Raw genomic sequence first — 21173 nt, 5'->3', positions numbered from 1 at the left:
AGAGTGCAGGACAGTTGCACTGGGAGCAGAGGTGGCCATACCACCCCTGCCATACCATGTCATCAGGAAATCCTACTACACGACCCAGGGGTTTGGGGCTTGTAGCCTCCTTCATTGTCACTCCCACCCCAACTGCAAATCATTAAGTCTCCTGAGACAACTGAGACATCTATAAATATTTATGGTTGCAGGCTAACACAACTTTCTCAAAGTCAGAGAGGACATGCATTGCAGAGCAGAAAGAGCATTTTACTCAAACCATGGGGTCATCAGGGATGCCCAGCAGCGCAGTCCCACGGGTGAATGCATCTCTGCAGCAGCCCCTCTGCAGCCAGCCCTGCCCCGCTGCGAGGGTCCCTGTTCCCACCGCTGAACCGGCACCGTCCTACTTCTGCCCCTCCAACCGTGGCTTTGCAAATTCAGGCTGAGCACCATGCCCCTGCCGGGGCTGCTCTTCAGGCTGGCTGGTTCAGGCAGAGGAGCAATAAAGAACTGTAAATGCTTTTAAGGCACATTGACTTTCACAACTGGTAGATGCAAGCATTTTTCATTTATTTATTTATTTGATGGGCATAGCATCTTGTGAGTATATTTTTCTTTTTTCCACTTTCTGGCAACAGATTGCAGAGTTAATTAATAATATTTTATTAGTGGGAGACTTTGATAGTTAAAAAAAAATAAAGCAAAACAATAAAAAAATCAAAACAGTGCATGAAAGTGTATTAGAAAATATTCAGGTTGAAGGGCTGGTCTTAGTCCTGGCAGAATATGACAGCTAAGCAGGAGGATGGACAGAGAGCTGGGATTGGGGTTTATCCTGGTGCTTTTGGTGGGAAGGTGTTTAGGTCTCGGTCTGTGTTAAGTCGGAGGCAAGATATTAGCTCTGTGAGAGTGAGAAACAGGGCAGCAGTGACAGCAACAAAGACAGGTCCTGAGATACCTGCACTTCTCTGCACAGGGGGCTGGAGAAACATCTTCCACAACACATCTCATCCTTCCTGCTAGGAGTGATATGCTGTTACTGTCGGTCTCAACATGGAGAGAGGTTGTCCCAGTTAAGTCGTGACTGAGCATTTAAGGGAGTGCCTGATTGTTGGTACCTTCTTGTTTATGTAGCTACTCCAAAAAGAGAAGTCTTCATACAAACACTTCCTCTTCAAGGACAGCTGCATATTTAGACAAGGAAAAAGCACAGAATTTAATAAAACTAACTTCAAGGACAGTTATGAAAATCTGGCATAAAAAAGAAGACAGTACATCTATTTACCCTATAGCCGAGCAGCCTTTGGTGGTCTCTCTCTCTCTCTCTCTCTCTCTCTCTCATCTTTATTTGAATATCTTTAGAGAAATATCTTCCTTGGCGGTGAAAATTAAAATGAAACTTAAGAGAAAATAATCTAAGGCTACAGAGCTGAGCATTGTGTGTGGATAGATTAGAGTTAAGGCTCATTTGCAGGAGAAAAGCCAGCATAATATTTGCATTGAAAAGAATAGAAAGGCTCTTACCCCACTCTTTTTTTTAACTGAGGTAGTTTGGGGAAAATTTCTAATGAATCCTATCCAACCATAAAATCGTGTAGAAAATGAACTGTATCTTACAATAAAATAAAAGTGAACCAAATTACAAGGTTCCTATATTCACAGGGCAAATTAATTTCATGTTTAGAATACTAATTGTTCACTGTAGGGCCTGCAACAATTTATTGTCACGGCTTCGTTTGTTGCCAGAAGAACTTCTGCACACAGAAAATGACATGTTTTTGGCTGTAGCATCAAAGAGACAGGAATAACTTCTCTTGGAGCAGGAGGGAGAGCTTCCTGTGTGCTACCCTGTCTACTCCCTGGGACAGTTCATACAGAAAGGCTTTTGAAGGGTGGGTGAATTGTCCATTGAGGTTTGAAGTAGAGGGAAAGTGAGCCTTGGTGGGGACAGTAATTGGCCCTCAAGACGCTGTCTGACACATATCCTCTGACCTCCTTGTGAAAGACAGAAGAACCATGGCCAAAGAGCCACACAGCTCAGAGGAGCCCAGTCATCTCCCTGTGGATAGTTCACCCTGAAGATCTAAGAGGTATCTATCATTTGACATGTCTTCAAGGACTAGTTACTCTTTGGTGCCTGAAGGAAAGCTCCAAAGAGTCTGGTAGTTCAAAGGAGATGACATGAGAGGAAAAATGTGTTTGTACCACACTGAAATATAGGCAAAAAATTACAAATAAATAGAACACCTTCTCCTGAACCAAAATTTTTTAAAAAACGTACACAGTGAAAGTTTGCTTAACTAGGTGAATGCTGTGTGTACCTATAATGGGAAAAAACCAAAACAAAACAACAAAAAAAGGCAGCTTAAAGAAGCAATAAGGGGGTACGATTGAATGCTCAATTCCATAACAAGTTACATTACTATCACTCTTTCTAAGAGAGAGGAATGAAAAGTTATTGCACCCAATAGGGAGCTTAGAGCAGCCATTTTCCCTGAAGAGAATTCATTTTGAAATGCAAGGCTTCTCCTGAGCTGCCAATGGCTCCCTCTGCCTCCTGCATATTCAGGCATGTCACTGACTGATGGGCTTAATGGACTGCTTTTGCATGACACCAAAGACACCTAATATTTGAATTTATTTTGGAGTTGCATGACTGACTCCATCCTTCATAGGAGCTTCTAGATGTGCTCTCTTCATTCTTGATGAATTCCCCCCAAGTCAAAAACTGACCTCCAGCAGCCAAAATTATTTTGGGCACCAATAGCATTGTTGGTGAACTTTGACAACACAGTGCTGAAAATGAGATGAACAGCAGAGACTCCTCCTTTTCTGGAGTCTCTGTTCTGGCAGCAACTTCTCCCCTGCTGAAACAAAGGTAGCAATGCCAGGGAATTTCCCAGGTGGGTCAAGCAAGGCCCAAAATGGTGGAAGCAGAGGGTTAGATTCAGGCTCCCAGCAGAATGGGAGGTGTGCCTAGATGTTCACATGCTCTGTGAAAAAATAGGGGCCAAATATGAAAAGGATGTGGACAAAACAAATCATCAGCTGTGGAGGGCTGAGTGCTGCAGCCCTCACCCATCGGTGTTCTGGTGAGACTTCAGTGCTCCTGTTTTTGAGCAGTAGAAATGAGACATTAAGGACTGCAGCAGGGAGCATTAGGGCAACTGTTTTCCTTGAAGACAAAGCTATGTGAAGAGCTTTGAATTATGTGACAGAAAAACTCCACATTTGCTTTGAGGCTCTCCCCGCCATGGATGTAGAGGGGGCCATTCGGCAGGCTGGAAGGAATCATTTACATGGTATGCACTGTTTCATCTCAGTCCCCTCACACTTGTCTATCTATCTTCTATTTTCCATCTGTTTTTTTCCCTGTTAAAATCACTTTTGAGGGGTTTGGACCAGCTCCAAAGCTGTCTCGCATCAGAGGAACTGTTTTTCCTACTGACTGAGATGAAATTTTGACTGAGAGAGTGCGTATGCCTCTCGTGTTTTCCTCCTGCTTGCCTTTTGCCTGAATCCACAGCTTGCTCCATGTGACATGCCAATGTGTTATGGACTTACTTGCTCATCCCTCTGATCCCTTTCTTCTAGGTATTTAAACTGCCGCTCTCATTCTATGTAAAACCAATTTTTGACACTTTGACAGGATTTCCTACAACTTACAAGGATTTGTGTTTAAAATATATGTCTGCCAAGAAAGCTTAGGTTTACTCTGCTGAAGTCTGTAGCCTTACACTAGCTAGCCATTCAGTCCTTCTGACGAAGTATTGCCCTCCACCAGCCATGCAGGCCTGCTTGTGTGGTATGCAAAGAGCTGCTAGGCTCCTCATGCAGCTGAATCCATCCATCATGCTCTTCCTTGAATTGAAGGTCAATTCATCTGGAGGGATCAGCCCTGGGACTCCAAAGCAATGAGAAAAAAAAATTGAGTTTTCATAAGAACAGACTTCAAAAATGTGAGAGAGATCTCCTTCTGAAATGGTAAAAAGAAGGCATGCAGAAGTAATGTAAGATTGCTGAGGAAAATAACTACTGAAATCACCAGAAAGTGTTGAATGATTACAGTGGAATCATTTCTGAATGAATGGGGTGAGCAGATCAAAGCTGGACTGGAAGGAACAGTGGGGTGGGTACAAGAGAAAAATGTTACACATCAGTGATGGCTTCTTGTATTTTGTTCCAATGGATTTGACCCTCCCCACCTGAAGCACTTAGGCTCTGAAAATTTTCTGAAAGTAAGAAAAAGGATAATCCACCTTCACTGAGAAGAGAAGCAAAGTCGCTCATATACTTGCATTGAAGAATACAGTATTCTTGCTCAATTCTTCTGTCTTTGAAGGACTATCACAATCTAAATCATTTGCCAGGCATGAAAAGGATATACAAGTAGAGACAAGAGTTTTGCAAGATGATACATTGCTGCAGATTTAGAGAAAAGAGTGGAAACTTCAGAGGGAAAAGAACAGGAAGGGAAGAAGGAAAAGATTAGGACTTTGTTAGAAAAGACTTCACCTAAAATTTCGTTAAGAATGAAGAGGGATTTGTCCTCCAAATTATTCAGACATATGTTGAAGTGTTACCTGTACTTTGTGGTCCCATTACCTTATCACTGAAGCTTAATAATTCCTTTTGAACTCTGATTTCTGCTTTTTCTGAGTGGAGATACTGTCAGCTCAGGAAAACAAAGCAAAACAGACACACAAAAAACAGCTGATGGGTGCAAATATGTATATTTTTTTTTAATAGAAAAATCTACTCTCATTAAAATTATCAGAGAATCTTCGTGTTAATAACAGATAATTTTCTTGTTAATAAAATTCTCCTCTCTACATCCAGTGATCCAACAAAATGTGATTAAGATGTTTTGGGAAATACAAACACAAGAATCTTCCTAACAAAGACCACAAGAATTTTCCTACCAAAGACCACACAAGAATCTTCCTACCAAAGACCACTCATATACATAGAAATCTTCTTATGGAGGTGATCAATACTGCGGACTTGCAGCATAGCATAGCTGCAGCTGTGGGCTACCACATGAACAGATGCCCAAATGTCAACTCTGGAGACCTGACATGGCAATCAGTCAAGAGTCTTCCCTGGATTCCCTCAGATCCTGCACAACATGCAGGAGCAGGAACCACTGTCTCTCTCAGAGACAAAATTATTAATCTCAGCTAGAGGCAGCCCAGCTCCATGATCCAGCTACGTCCAGAATTCAGCAGAAACCAGATTCAGGTGCTTCTGCACACAGCAAAGGTACCTCTAATTATCACTCTCTTGCATCTGGGCAGGCCAGCAGCTCATAGCATCAGCCAACCAGCAGCACCTCCTCCATAAAGGCAGTATACCATCGACTGACAGATCAGTGGTCCCTGGTTTCTTCATGAGACCAGAGTCTGGAGCCACATATCCAGTCTGAGCCTAAATGTCACCAATGTGAACCATTTCCCATGCGTAGCTGAGCTGATCAGAGGTGAAGGCCATTGACTTGTCTTGTCTGACCATGAAAAGTGCAGCAGTGAAAGCTGTGCTATAGTCTTTTTAGTACGCATCAGGGTTACTATCATTATTGAGCACCAGATCATTAAATCACCAGGAACCAGTTCTGTGGTTACAACATGATTTCAAAGGCATGTGCTGTGTGGGTTGGTTTCGATGGTGTGGGCACATATGGGTGTTATGAACTGAGACCACAAAACTCATAGGTTACCTTCTTGGCAGCTTCTTATGACTAAAGAGGGGAATATGCTTTATAATTACAATGGTATAGGAAAAAGCTGCATCACCTTAATCAGTCAGTCTGCCAGTAAACACGTTTGTGGAGCAAAACCCATAGGAAAATGTACTGTAAGCATCCAACAAGATAACTCAAGACCTTTGTAGAAAATTAACAAATAGGAAAATTTTATTTTTGTGTAACTCCAAACTCTTATATTACAATGATAACAATAATATTTTTTTAAAAAGTGCCCTGTATGCTTGAGGTTACAAAGGAAAAAAAAAAATCAGATTTCATTGAAATATTGCATCTTAAAACAAAGTGCATATAAAAAGGAATTTTATAACATAATTATATTCCCATTAATATGTTAATCTCTAATATACAGACATAGAGAAGCAAACACATTACTTTAAATAATTAACTCTGTAGTGAGTTTTATTGCTGGGAAAGAAAATTTCTCTATGGCAGTGTATTTAACATTTTAATTAAGCTCTTTTTGATGGATGTTTACTGTTGCTTCCATTTCTGCTTAAAACAAACCCATACAATTCAGAGGAAATGTAATTTTTTAAGGAGAAATAGATGGTTCCTTTCTGAAGGAAGGACTAAGGTTCCCTCTCCTTTACTGTCTCAGTCAGTGTAAGGTAATGCTACAGGGTGTTTTAAGAAACCTGAATCTCTTATGAAAAGTTTTGCTTTTGCTTTCTTTTTTTCCTTTCCATAATTTATTTCTTTTTGTACCACTGAACATTGCCATGGTATTTGACTTTCCACTAGAAGGTTGTTTATGTTTCAATGAGAGGAGGTAACTCAAGAAGGATGTGAAAAAAATAAATTAGATATTTCTCAGATAAAATCTGTTAAAGGAACCAATAGAATGGGAAACATCTCTTAAGGAATTGCAAAATCACAGGACTGAGATTATTTAAGCAGAAGAAACATTTTTTTTTGTTTAAAAAAGGACAAACAGGATGAAAGAAATAAAAATAAAAATAAAAATAAAAATAAAAATATCAAATCAAATAAAAGAAAGGTCTTGTAAGGATTACTAGACAGATAATCTGGACAATATGTACTGCTCTGAAAAGAAGTCAGCAAACTATGCACGAACTAGTACTTGAGCTTGATATATGAATTGATTATTGAAAGTCTTTGGAGATGGACACCTTCTATCCATATCCGAATAGGTGGATGTAGATAATCTAACCTTGCACTGCCTTTCTCTGTTGAACTTGATGCTAGGAAAACAGCAAGAGTGAGAAAAAAAGCATATGGTCTCCTTGGTTCATACACAGGGCTTGAAGCTGTCAGCTGAAGGGTCAAGGACGATTTGTCACTGTGACACTTGACCCCAGCAGGAACGCCTGCAATCCCCCACTTCATTTCATACAGGTTTCTGGACAGCCAAGGTACGGAACACAGGCTGCTTGGATCTTGGGTAGGATGTGATATAAACAACAGATCTGCAATTCTCTGGTTCCCTGAGCATACTAATACCACCTTGTCATTTTAGTCCTCTCACCTGAAAAGATTAGAAGCCATGTCAGTGATTTCAGAACAAATGTATTGACATACTTTTTGAATAAGCATGAGAAGTCCTATAGATAACAAATGTAGGACTCCCTCTGTGAGCCATCTAGACAATACATGCATGAGATCTGTGTTGAATTATTGGCATGGGAAAATGGCTTTCAGGCACTTGTAACATCTCTGGACACTTCAGCAACAATGAGAGATGAGTACTGAGGCTATTTGCCTTAAAACAAATTAATTAAATTCAGAAAAGCTCTGTTTCACTAGAATTAAAAGTGTTTTACTGAAAAAAGTAAATGAAGCTGCAAGTCTAGGCCATGCTGCCCACTCACTGATAAGGCTTTTAGGAGCTGAAAAGTACAGAGATGTTAAAGCAAACAGCCCCGGCCTCAGCATTGTTGTCCTGTGGAAAATCACTGGGCTCTGGAATCTGCCTTTAATTCCGGGACATCTCAGGTGATGGTGTGGACCAGCTGGTTTAGCACCAGGACATATTTTCACATTGAATATGTAAACGTTGTGGCATGGGCAAATATAGCAAGTAAGACTCATAGATTACAAATCCACCTCTGAGGTGGGCAAGTATGAGTAGTGTGACAAGTATGAGTAGTGTGATGCAAGCTGACATGAGCAGGGAATTTCTAGATGTAATTCAAATGCAAATGCTGATGAGTTAAATGGATGGAGAGAGAGAAGAAAGGAAACCTGAAAGGATACACTTCTTTGTCCTAAAGTGAAGCAACACAATGGGTCCACAATTGGAGGCTACAGAACAGCACTTCTTAGGAGTCTCCCGAACCACCTGTTAGCAACCCAGTGAATAACTCTGATGAGCTCCATGTTTATGTGAAGACATTCATCTACAAACAGCAAGGAGGAGACCTCATTAAATATATTTTTATGAGTCGACCACTAAAGAAGGAGAAAGGAGAAAGTGCAGATTTTGAGGTGGGACTGCAGTGGGGAGGGTCATTTCCAAATCAGTCTGATAAAGTGGTGCAGCGGAGCAATAGGTGTAAACAGCATTGTCCTTGTATATGTCAGCATATGGCTTTCAGCTCTTTCCTGAAAGAGACAATGGGTGGGAGGTCTCAGGAAATAAAGGCTTCAGATTTGATTGGTATTCTCCTGAGACACCAGTTCCCTTCTGATCTTGAAGTCAAGAGCAGAGGTTGGTTAGCTCTATACTGCATGCTTGTGTTATCTGTCATCACGTCTGTTCCTGAGGCAGAGCAGACATGATCCCAAGGCTTCCAGAACAGTGCCACAAGCTAAAGTTAATATCATGGAAACAAAATGATAACAAGGCAGTTGCTGTGAGACTATGTGTTCTTTTTCTTGACACAACAGACGGGAGCTATACCTGAAAAAGAAAGCCTTGATCACTAGGACTGACCACCCATTTACAAGGACAGCAAGACAGTCTCTAAACTGAAACTGTTTAATGTGACAAGATGTCCAACAGTACCTGTTCTTTCTGTGGGTCCTTTCCACAGCTACTTCCAGTCAATCAACTTCATTTTTGCCTGTCTTTACTCCTACTGAGTATTACTTTGCTGCAATTTCAGTGGGATTAGTTGTAGCTGTAGTATGCTACTCCATAGTGTAACCATATGTTTCCCTTCTCTGTTTTCTTATTTTCTCTTCTTCAGATGTCATGATGAGGGATTCCAATACCCATGAGTAGTATGAAGCTTCAAATCCCTGTCTTAATTTTACAGGATGGTCTGTATCTTTATTTATATCTACAAGTGTAATACATAAAACTGCAAACACTTTGTCTGGAGAAAGCAAGGCAAAACAAAGTTGTATTTCACTGCCAGGATGCTTTTAACCAATTCCTGGAGAATTTCCTCTGCCTGTAATAGGATCCTCAGTACGGAAAGAATAAGGCAGTTATTTAAGAATAAGACAGGCTTTTACTTTTGATTTGGAGAGCACAGAAGCCAAGAACAAACAAAAGCCAAATCATCACAAAAGAGCAGCGTGTCTTCTCTGTGGGGTACAGAGGAGGAAATGGCTGTCAGCAGGCACTTCTGTGATCTCAGGGTAAAAAAAAAAAAAATATTAAAAAACACCACAAGCCAGACTTCATGGCAGTAAACGCTGTCATTTGTGCCTTCACACCGTCCCCGAGTCCCCTGGAGGACTGGCTGTCCGGTGGGTACTGCACAAGCCCTCTCAATTGTCAAGGTCAGTGGCCATCCATGCTGAGGTGCTGTCACCTCTGCTGCAGATACCACCATGTTTCCCACATCTGGCTGTAAATGGTACTGCTGAAAAACTAATTAAAAGAGTGTCTATGCTGTGTGCCAGCCTGGAAGCAAGAAGGGGATATGACAGCTATACCCCTGGGGCAGCACAGAGGGGGGACACTAGGTTCACTTTCCTCATAGCATGAGCTGTGGCTCTTCATATCCCCCTCTTCTACCTCTTCCTCTGCCTCTTCATTTCTGAAGGACAGCTAGAGCTCTTGCTCAGGCATTATGTAAACACAGCAGCTGTGCCCCATGCTGTGAAAAGACCATGAAAGAAAGTACAAAAGGCTCTGTGGCCTCGTGAAGTACTGAAGAGAGGGAGACATTTTAGCAGTGTAATATCATCACTCCCCCTCCTCAGCCCTGTTTGTGAGGGCAACTCTTTGTGAGCCCTTTGCCAGTACAGAGGAATGCCATAACACACACTTAAAATAAATCCTAACATGTCTTTATGATAGGCAAAAACAAAAATGTAATCCTGCTGGTGTGATGAATTCTGATTTTTCAAAGATAACAACAGGCAATTTTCAAGGAAAGGCAAGTAACTCTATTCTCATTAAATAGATGGAGGGAAATGGGCAAAGATGTACAATTCCTGAACATCATCTGGACAAATAATGAAAGGGGGATTATTATGAACCTTATAATGAAGTGTCCTAGTCGCAAACTATATTGAAATATATATATATATATACACATATATTCAGTTATCCAGGGGGTCTGGAGAACAATAACCAATTAGCAACATATCCCTGGCTCCCTTAGCAGCACTCCTAGGCTTCCACAGCTTTTGTCAAATCATATCAGCTGTGTCTCAACTCTCCCACCTCTGAAACAAGGATGAACTGTTAGCAGCATCACTACCACACACAAGTAGCTGTTCCTGAAGCTCTCCGAGAGCCTCAGGTGCCAGAGGTGGACCAAAGTGCAGAGTTGCTAATTATTTTAAAGCTTCTTCTTGTTAATATTAATCAAAGTGCCGAGCTGATTCTCTGTAATCTAACCAGAGAAGATAGAGCTTTCACAGCGGGAAATGCTTTAAAGTTCACTGTGCTTGCATGACAAATTTACTGTATGCTTCCTGCTTGCCGGCTCTGTGTGTGTGCATGTGCGAATTTCTTTTGCCATTTCTATTAATTGTCAGAACTACTTCCAATGACTTTAAACAAATGTTGACTCAATCCTGCTGTGACATCTTAATGCTGAATGTTTGATATCACAGTTTGCCAGGAGACACAGATATAGGAATAAAATGCTACTTGAGATCTTACCTGATTGGTGCAGAGCGAGGCTATGTAGACAAAGACTGACCCAGAAAATATGTGTGATAGACCAAAAGGGAAGCTTTTAAAAATCATATAAATACACATATAAATGTCTCTAAAATCTGCATTTGTGGGAACAAAAACAGGATATTCCTCAAGAGAATGAGCTACCTCATGGGAAAACATCACGTTTCATAACCTTTCATGGATGGTTTGATTTTGCTTTAAGAACAAGAAAGGAATTCAGTACAAAAATAAATAAATCTACATTTAATTTAAACATCGCCAGTGGAACAAATGATTTGATGCAAACTGACAAAAGCCAGAAGATTCAAATGCTTTGCCCCTACTCTTGCTCCCAAGTTCATGTCTTTAATGACAGGATGCCTTTGCGTGGCAGCAGGCAGCATGTGGAGTGTCGCCAGTACGATGACGTTTCCTAGGCACTTCGTCGTTTTGATCATGTCTCACACTGCTGGGAACTGTTTGAACCAAAACACTAGGCTCAGATAGCCTAGCACAGAGCCACCTCCCCTACCTCTCTGTCAGCATGGCCTGTCGCTGGTTGTGCTGGGAAGCCCCGGGAGGGACCAGGGCTTTGCTGAGCAAAGATGAGTGTAGAAATCACAAAGCACAAGCACTGCAGTACCACAGTAGTGACAGCACTTCTTGGCGAAAGTCTCTGACTTTTTGGAATTTGGCATCTGGAAGTGTCCAGATCCAAAATCAGAGATGCTGACACTGATTACTGTATTCTGTGCCAGCTTCTGAAACAACATTTCTCTCTTTTCTATTCATTTATTTTTAGTTGAAAGACCTCAATCTTATTTAGGAAAAAAGTCACAGACCACCAAATACTTTGGGTGGAAGAGCTGTGATTTGTGATGATGAAATGTTATTAATTTAAAAAACAGACAATTGGTTTTATTCACTCCCGTCTCCCACTCAGTACCACTTTTGGTCCGTGTGGGGGATAGGATTCATGTTTTTCACAGCCATTTCAAATGTTGACACCCTACAGGTCCATAGGTTGATATTTTTAAAGCTGAATACTGAATACAGCCTTTTTTTATCCTCCCCCCCCTCTTTTTTTTTTCTTTCTCTTTCTGTTTCTTTCCATTTCCTTCTTTCTTTATTTCTTGCTTGCTTGCTTTCTTGCTTGCTTTTTCTTTACATGGTTACAACAGCTATGCTTTTCAATGGTAAAGGGATGCTTCTGGAGAGCAGAAGGTAGGTTGACCAGTGATACCAGTCATTCAGCTTGTGGTTCTTTGGGAGCTCATGACTTTCCAGATTTCACATCTCAGTGCAAAGCAATGTGGAGGCTCTGGGAGTAAAGTGCAGCTGGTGGTGGTCTGGCTGCAGGAGATGCTTTGTTTTTCAGGCTCCAGCCTGGCTCACTGCACTGCCTCTGAATTCCTTTAGCAAAGAAGAGGCAACAACAACAAAAGTTGTGGGATTTGTTATGAGCACAGCCCTGTCTCCATCATAAGACTTCCTAAAAATGGCAGGATCCTTAAGTCAAGCTGAGAACTAGCTGACATTTGCTTCTGGCAGTGCGTCAGAGATATTTTGGGGATAAAATCAAAAGATGGATAATACAGTGGTTTGGCAGTCAGGCCAAGAGAACAAGTAGGACTGAGGAAGTGACTTAATTTATTTCACTATAAAGATGGTTCTTCTGTGGGCTTCCATCCAGGAGGTAGTGTGTGTCTCTTCACCACATAATAGAGCCCAGAGGCAAGCCTGTGCCTGCTTCCTGTGACCTCTGAAGGAGGATGAGAAAGGCTGTGCTGCTGTGGGGCAAAGGGGTGCTGAGCAGCCTGCAGGTGGTTGTGAGGGGTGCCAGTGGTGGCTGGCAGGGTGAGAGCTGGATCCCTGCACCTCATACCAGTTCTGCTGACACCTTCTCTCTAGCAGGGCTCGTGAAGATCAGAAACTCTTCTTTGCAGAAGAGGAAAACATGCATTCCTACAAAAGAAATATTTTAGTGAATTATTTTTCCTCTCTCCTTTCTCTGCCACACACACGCACATCAGAGTCAACCCCCAGACATTTCTGGCTGGAGTTTCTGCTGCTGGAAGAGTGCTGAAGTTTGTGAAGTACAGAAAGATATGCAATTCAAATAGCTCTGCTCTTTCCATAACTGCATTTGGCCTGGGAATTTCTTTTCTGTTCACTTGTTATTCTTGTTATTTTTTTCCGTTTCCACTGTTACCATTGGAAAGAGAGAAAGTGACTTCCCAATGAAAAAAAGAAAGAAGAAGAAAAAAAAAGCTGACTAAAAAGCTAATCTATTACAGGGCAAGGGATGGTGCAGGGAGGTTTAAGGGCAATACTTAATCCAGTCAACTCTTAGGAATTCCCGTTCTGTTTTGTAGTATGGGATGGAAGCTGTATTTCTTCCTGTGTTTTTGCATTGCTATGAATCTGGGTAGTTCACCCTAGCTTCTCCCAATGTGTCTAATTTGTTCAGAGCTGGGTCTGGTCCAGATACCTCTGTCCAGTTCCCTGGCAGTCTCTCTTATGTATCTCTGCTTTCCCTTGGAGCTCCAGACTATCAGTGGCTGCTTACAAAGTCGTATTCATTGATTTTGGCTTCCCTATGAAATGAATGGAGCAGATCCCCAAAACAGCAGTTCAAATGATTACAAACTATAATTCGAGATATGAAAGCAGTAAAACAACCATTGTGTGTGGGGGTGTTTGTTTTTTTTTGTTTGTTTGTTTGTTTTTTCTTGTCTAATATTCTAATATTATGCCTGTCCTCACTCTGTCCACTGAGAAAACTATTTTAGAAAAAGCATCTAAATAAAGCCAAAAGTTCAAGACAGATGTTTGCTACTGGAATCAGTAATCATCAAAAATGTCCACTGAGACATGACTTATGATCTACAGTTTGAAATAGCCACAGGCTGAACTGAGACCTTGGATCAGATTGTGCCTGGGATGCAGGCTTTCCAGAAACTGAATTTTACTAAAAAACACACTGCCGGCATTGGTTAGAGCCTCTGTATGCTGGGCAGGAGACCAGGGATTAAATTCCTTGTGCAGCTTCCCTGGAGGCAAGATGGAGAGACTAGTTTTCACCAGACGAGGCTCTGTCATCCTGTTTTCTTGCTCAGACACATTTTCTTCTAGAAGTACAAACCTGTTGCTTCCTGCTGGTATAAACCAAAATCACCATCATGCTTTATAACCTCAGCAAAGAATAAATACGTCTACTCAGTTAGTGTTTACAGCATTGAGTGCAGACAATGCGTGAGCAGGTGTTTCTCCTGGATCTATCTAGTCTATGCAAATTGGGCAGCACTCTGTAGTTGTCAAATCACTTGTCCTTCACTGGTACTCAGAATAGCAACATTAATCACAGTAAGCTCTTTGTCAATGCTTGCATGAGTGTAGTGGGCAGCTGGGTGGGAAATGCATTCCTCTCCAATTTTCACTGGTGTTCACAGCCCAGGAGGATTCATGGACAGCTCAGAGCCACCTCTGGTACAAATGGCTCCCACCTGTGCACAGCACATAGATGACAATGCTAGATGTTGCTGGCTATGGCAAACTAAGGTTAATAAAATCAACCTCTCTCTGTTGTGCAGGCTTGGGAGGAAGATGTTTACTATGTTCCTTTGCACAGCTGATAGTAGACTCCCTCTTTAAACGATGTTTGTTTCGGTGTGGAAAATTCAGCAGACTATGAAATGCTGTTGTGGTTTAACCTGGCTGTTAAACCACAACAACACAGCTGTTTGCTCACTCCCCCACAATGGGATTGGGGAGAGAATCAGAAAAAGGTAAAACTTGTGGGTTGAGATAAAGACAGTTTTACGGAACAGAAAATAAAGGGATAATAATAACAACAATAATAACAATAAAATGCACAAAAAAAGTGATACAGAATGCAATTGCTCACCACCAGCTGACCAATGCCCAGCCAGTCCACGAGCAGCAGCAGCCATCCCCTGGCAAACTCCCCCTATTTTATTGTGCAGCATGATGCCATATGGTATGGGATATCTTTTGGGTCAGTTTGGGTCAACTGTCCTGGCTCCATCCCCTCTCAGCTTTGTTTGTACCGCAGCCTCCTCGCTGGCAGGGTGGTATGAGAAGCCAAGATGTCCTTGACTTAGTGTAAGCACTACTCAACAACAACTAAAATATCCATGTGTTATCAACATTATTTTTCTCCTACATCCAAAACAGAGCACCATACTAGCCACTGTGAAGAAAATTAACTTTATCCCAGCTGAAACAGGGAAACACTTACTACACAAATCTGCTCAAGGAAATCCTGATTCAAAGGGTGCATGTGTAGGTCTCATCTTACAAGCAAGGGAAATGTAATTTGCAATCACATCAGGTTAACAATGATAATCGATAGATTCATCATGCTGATCTGAAACCCTGAGGACACTTGCCTAGGCAATAAGAGAAACCAATAGCTCACTCTGCCCTCTTACTTTGAAAAATTTAATATTGTTTAGAGCCAGAAATGATATAATAGATAGATGTACTCAGGACTGCACTGGGAACAGACAAACTCAATTTGGTATTGCTCGTGAGATACACATGACATCTGCTGATCCTGATCTCTTCATTCTCTCTGAGTGAAATTCACCCCTTTTCAGACTATCATCTCAAAACTTTTGGATTACTTGTAATATCAGAGATAAGGCTTAACTGAGTGTTTGAATTATTTGCAAATCTTATGCTGTGCACATCAGCGAATTTCCTCTCAAGGACTAGTTTGCCTATCTATGGATGTTCACTTCTCGCTCACTGTAGTAGGAGTCTCTCTTATCAGCTCTCTTCCCAATAAGTAGGAAGAAACCATTCCTCACTAAGTACTATTCATTAGCACATTTTTTCAAGCATCAAACATCAACGCTGTGTGAAAAAATATAGGTAGAGTATGTTTCAAAATTGTCGCTCACCTGTTTTGCAGAGACTCCTGTTGAGACTTTTGAAATGACAGAAGCTCATGTGTACAATTCTTCAGAAAGTTATGAGCATGTACCTTTCTGCAGTTATAATAGGAATGCCTTGTAATCTAAATATGTTTTCTTTGTAAAACTGTGCAACGTGGTTTACTATTAATCCCCAAAAGAGAATTTAAAATGTTTTGAGTCAAGTGAAACATCTGTTTAAATCTCAAGCATTTGCAAACATGTTTAAATAATAAAACATATATAAACCAAAAAGTTACTTCTAATGAGGAAACTTACATTTAAATTCTTTACAAAGTGTCAGATTTATAACATTTCCCTCCCTGCATGATTTTCTTACTCTTCCCATTCTATAAATAGGCAATTTGGAGTAAAATGATGAATCAAAGTTTAATATCAGTATCCTCGGATCTTTCCCCAAATGCATTTATGTTGAAGAAGTTTGGCCAGTTTTGATGTTACATAAATTTTATGTAAAAAATTGACCAGGTTATGATGGAAATTGGTTACCAGTGATTCACATAAATAAAGCTTCATGCTTTAATGATGTTAAAGCTGTGTGAGTAATTTAATTCACTTACGTGAAGTGTTCTTTGTCCCGCCCTGTCTTAAACTTTGTACAGAACCTGGTAATTCCCTATGAGGCTCTCATGCACAGAGACACAGCATAACACCCCAACCCTTTTTGTGGTGAATAGTAGCTTAGCCTTATGAATAGCATATTGCTTAGGTAGTAGGGGATTTTTTATTGTGGGAGATGTATGTAAAACCCTTCCTGCATTATATGGCTTAAGTTCTTTAATGTCAGTAAATGGAATTGATATATCTCAATGATTTTATGAATGTGCTAATTATTAACTTAAAACTATTAATCAACTGAAAAATCAGTGCCATTAATTAGCTCCTACATTTTTTTTTCCTTTTTCCAATCTCAAGGCTTGTTAAAAATCTTTGGAGTAACAAGCCTCACAATATCTCTAATAGGTGTGTTAGGAATGCAGTGTTATTCTCTTTAAGTATTAGAAATTAAGACAATGGCACAAGGGCATTTAATGACTCACCCAAGGTCATACGAAAACATGTTGTTTGAGCTAGATTAGTATCTGGGTCTTTTTATTCCCTGTTCCTGTCCTCAACACAAACTGGACAATTTCCCCAAAGCAGCATACTGTCTGATAAGGGTACATCAGGACAATAAGGCAAATAAGACTGGTACTGAATACAAGGAAAGCAACCAAAGGGGAAAGCATTAAACGAGTTTCAGTTTTGGGCCTCTCGCTACAAGAAGGACATGGAGGTGCTCAAGAAAGTCCAGAGAAGGACAACGAAGCTGGTGAGGGGTCTGGAGAACGAGTCTTACGAGGAACAGCTGAGGGAGCTGGGGTTGTTCAGCCTGGAGAAGAGGAGGCTCAGGGGCGACCTCATCGCTCTCTACAGGTACTTTAAAGGAGGCTGTAGAGAGGTGGAGGTTGGTCTATTCTCCCATGTGCCTGGTGACAGGACGAGGGGGAATGGGCTAAAGTTGTGCCAGGGGAGGTTTAGGTTGGATTTTAGGAAGAACTTCTTTACTGAAAGGGTTGTTAGGCATTGGAATGGGCTGCCCAGGGAGGTGGTTGAGTCGCCATCCCTGGAGGTCTTTAAAAGATGTTTAGATGTAGCCCTTAGTGATATGGTTTAGTGGAGGTCTTGTTAGTGTTAGGACAGAGGTTGGACTAGATGATCTTGGAGGTCTCTTCCAACCTAGATGATTCTGTGTGATTCTGTGAGGTTTGCAAGTCCAGCAAGGAATTGACCCAGGGACCTTTTCATCCCAGAGCAGTAGAGCTAGCGATTGTGCAAAAGTAGCTCTTCAGGTGAAATCATTAGGAGCAAGCACAGAGAAACAACAAAACATAGACAACAAGTTATTTACAGCTGGTCACTCATACAAAGTGCTGAGAGGCCTAAAGCAGCTTAGCTTCCACACAGAGATGAAATCAAGCACCCATGGGCTGTTTACTCTGTGTTAGCCAAGTTGGTTTCTCTTTGCTACTCCTGGCAGACTCTGGCTGCGCACATGCTGGATATTTGTCACACTGAGAGGCAAATCAATCAGAGCACAGGGCTAGAGAGTTGTCATCCATTTCCCTAGATGAAGACCATGTCTACATCCAGCAGAGTTTGTTGCGGTCCTGGCTGCAGCCCTAGCTAGGACCTAGTTGATGTAGTACTGAGATCTTGAAAATAACAAATGTATCAAGACACAAGAAGGACCTCCTGAACACTGGCTGCTGGGAAACCACGCAGTATTGGTCAACACACTTTACCACGATAACAATAATGAGGGCAGGAAAGGAGATTGTGCCCATCATTTCTTTTCATGCCAGATTTCCAAGTATATATAACTGGACCGAAGCTCTTAACAACCTCTGAACTTTTTTCAGGCTAGGCAAAGATGGGCTGCCCAGGTAGAGCTTCCTGTGGTAATTTCACCCCAATCTGGGGCAGGATGATACCACATTGGATGCACATATAAACAGAGTGAAGACAAAGGATGCTAGATAACTCTGATCTTTCATGATTTTGAAGTGGTACACTGAGTTGTCTTTTTATCTCTTAAGAATGCTATCAAATTCTATAAACATTTTATTAGAGTGTTAGTGTGTTACTACTAATAGACATTATCCCAATAAAAGTTTTTTGTTCAGCATCTGTGAAGATGTGTTTTCCTAGTCATTGTACAAAAAAAGAAGGCTTGCTTTGGGAAAAAAAAAAAAAAAAGAAAAAAAAAAGTAGGGGAGGGAAAGGGGAAAGAAACTGTCTTTTGTATTATGGGGACTTTTCAACATTAAAGCAAGACTATTGTCCACAGCCTGACAAAGAGCTTTGCGTGACTTAAATGACATCTTAACAGGTTACAACCTCATCCTTCTTTTTCTTCCAAAAGACAGCACCTTTATCAGCATAGTGCTTATAACAGTGGTTTGTTGCTAATTCAAAGGGAGGATTGGGACCCACTGAATCCCCATAACTACAAGCACCCTCCTCCCCATGCTTTCAGATTTCTCTCAAGTGAGCATTCATCTAGTTCAATTTAAGAGTGCTGACCAAAAGAAATCACAGGCCAACATGTGGGGGAACTACAAGAAAGCAGCTGCATTTAGCTATAGCTAAGTCATCTTTCTGGTAATGTCCCAAATAAATGAATAAATGGATAAATAAATGTAAATGATCCTGTAAGAAGCAGTGTTGTGGAGAGCTATAGAAATAAACAGATATGAGTTAAAAACATCATTTGAGGAGTAAAATGAAATACCAGAAGTCAATTTGCAAGGCCGATTTAAGGTAATCAAAATGGAGTTTTCAAATATATTTGCAGTTAAAAGCTATGGAAAGCAAGAGAAAAAATTGGACCACTTAGAAATAATAATAGCCGTGGACTGTGCATTGGATGCAGAAGCAGCAGCCCTGTGAAAAATGTTCTTTCTTCTTTGCTTCTATCTCTGCTCATCATGAGGAGGCATTTAGTCATGACCAGGGTCAGATTCCACTGCCTGATAAAAGAGGCTTTAGAAAGCGTGTAGAAAATTAATACCAAGGGGAAAGATGAAGTCTGAGAGTCCTTAGAGTCTTGCATACCAATGCTTTGTCTCTAAATTCACAGTGTGAAAATTACTGGACATGCCTAATGATGAATCTCTTTTGGCAACTAAGCTGGCAAAAAGTGCCAGCAGCATAGCACTTTTCCACAGACCACTTGAGCTGGCTGTGATCAATCCCAAAAGCTTCACAGAATGAATCAAGCCACTTGGAGAGAGATGGATCCATTCCTTTTTACTTGCACCTGAACTGAAGCACCAGGAGAGGTAGCTTACACAGAATGTATGTACATACACATCTATGGGAGCTACCAAAGACCAGCTGAAAATAACCCTGAAGGAAGCCACTCATATTCAGACATGAGAGGTTCCTTGGACGTGGCAGCTTCTCACCTTTCATCTTGGAGGCTAAATGAACACAAATTTATCTCTGGGATCTCCTTTCACAGAGATTTGTTTCCCATTTTACTGCATTATCTGCGATCCCAGGCTGTGTAGATCAAGTCACAGCTCAAAAAACTTGCCACGTGTGTTTGGAGCGGAGCTAAACTGGCTGCAGGGAAGACTACAGGTAGCTCGACTCCCTGAGTTAAGTGTTTTCCCCTCCATTAAGAGAGTCAAAAGCCAGTCTATATCCAGGCCTAATGGTCAGGTAGGCATACCAGCCATGGGACCTGCTCTTCTGGCATCTCACATCCTGGCTTTTGTCATCCCCTTGGCCTCCAGTGCACCAGGAGCAGCCATGCTTTGTATGCAGAGTCCCAAACCCAGAGAGGCAACAGCTCTTCACTTACAATTGCAGAATGTGCTGATAGAAGCAATATGGAGATTTTAGTAATTTGGCACCTGTAAGAAAGGTTAAGAATATAAGAACAGACATAACTGGGTCAGGGCGAAAATCAGCCTAGCACAGCATCCATGCTCCAACACTAGCCAAAAGCAGAAGCCTGGGGAAGGATAAGAACTGAAATAAGAAAGTATATAAACATCTCATCACCCTACCAGTCAGCCCTAGTCAGGGGCTTCCTGACCTGAGAAAAATGTGATTTTTATATGTTTATTTAGCCTCAGTAGATTTATTTTCCAAACACTTTCAGGTTTCCCCTTGAGACCATACAATCCCCCTTTGGCAAGCAGTGCCAGAAGTCCACTATGTGTTGCATTAAACTTTTTGCTTGTTTTGAATCTGACTATGACAACCACAATTGGATGCTTCTACCTTTTGCTTTGGTGGAGGTATAATGCTCAGGTATTCCTCATGAAAAAGCTGTCCAATGCCTTTGATGATATTGCTCCAATGCTCCTTTTAGATGAACTTGAATTAAAAACCATACTCTAGATGTGGTTAACCCATGGATTCATATAGTGACAAAGCATTGTTCTCTGTTTTGCTCCCTCATGTTTTTTCTAGCATTTAATGTTTGTTTTTGTTTTTTTTTTGTATCCAGAATGTCATTTTTTCCAGATGCATGATCTTCTAGATCTTTCATTTCTAGAAAAAATTATCCAAATATTCATCTGAATTTTTCTTTTCCCTCATTTTCAATGAAGCCAAGGAGCTAAAAATATAAATTAGGCAACCTATAGTGGTTATCCTGATATTTCTCAGTGTGCTCAGATATCTGTTTTGAGAAACAACCTCACTGAGACGTAGTGGCATAGTTTTTATGTATTTTGCTCTGAGTCTTTCCCTGATACAGTGCTGAAACCCCTGTGCAATAGATGTAAAATATTACATTCCTTTAGCTTCTAAACCCTATAATACTCTTAATGACAGAATACCTGAATGTTACTGATCTCAGTAACTGAGTGGGAGAGATGGGGAAATTTTATTCTCATCTTTCTCTAGGCTCATTTTCTTCACTCAGTTACAGAGGAAACCT

Source organism: Anser anser (assembly GCF_964211835.1).
Source record: "Anser anser genome assembly, chromosome: 3".
In the NCBI taxonomy this organism is placed as follows: domain Eukaryota; kingdom Metazoa; phylum Chordata; class Aves; order Anseriformes; family Anatidae; genus Anser; species Anser anser.
This window is presented reverse-complemented; position numbering follows the sequence as displayed.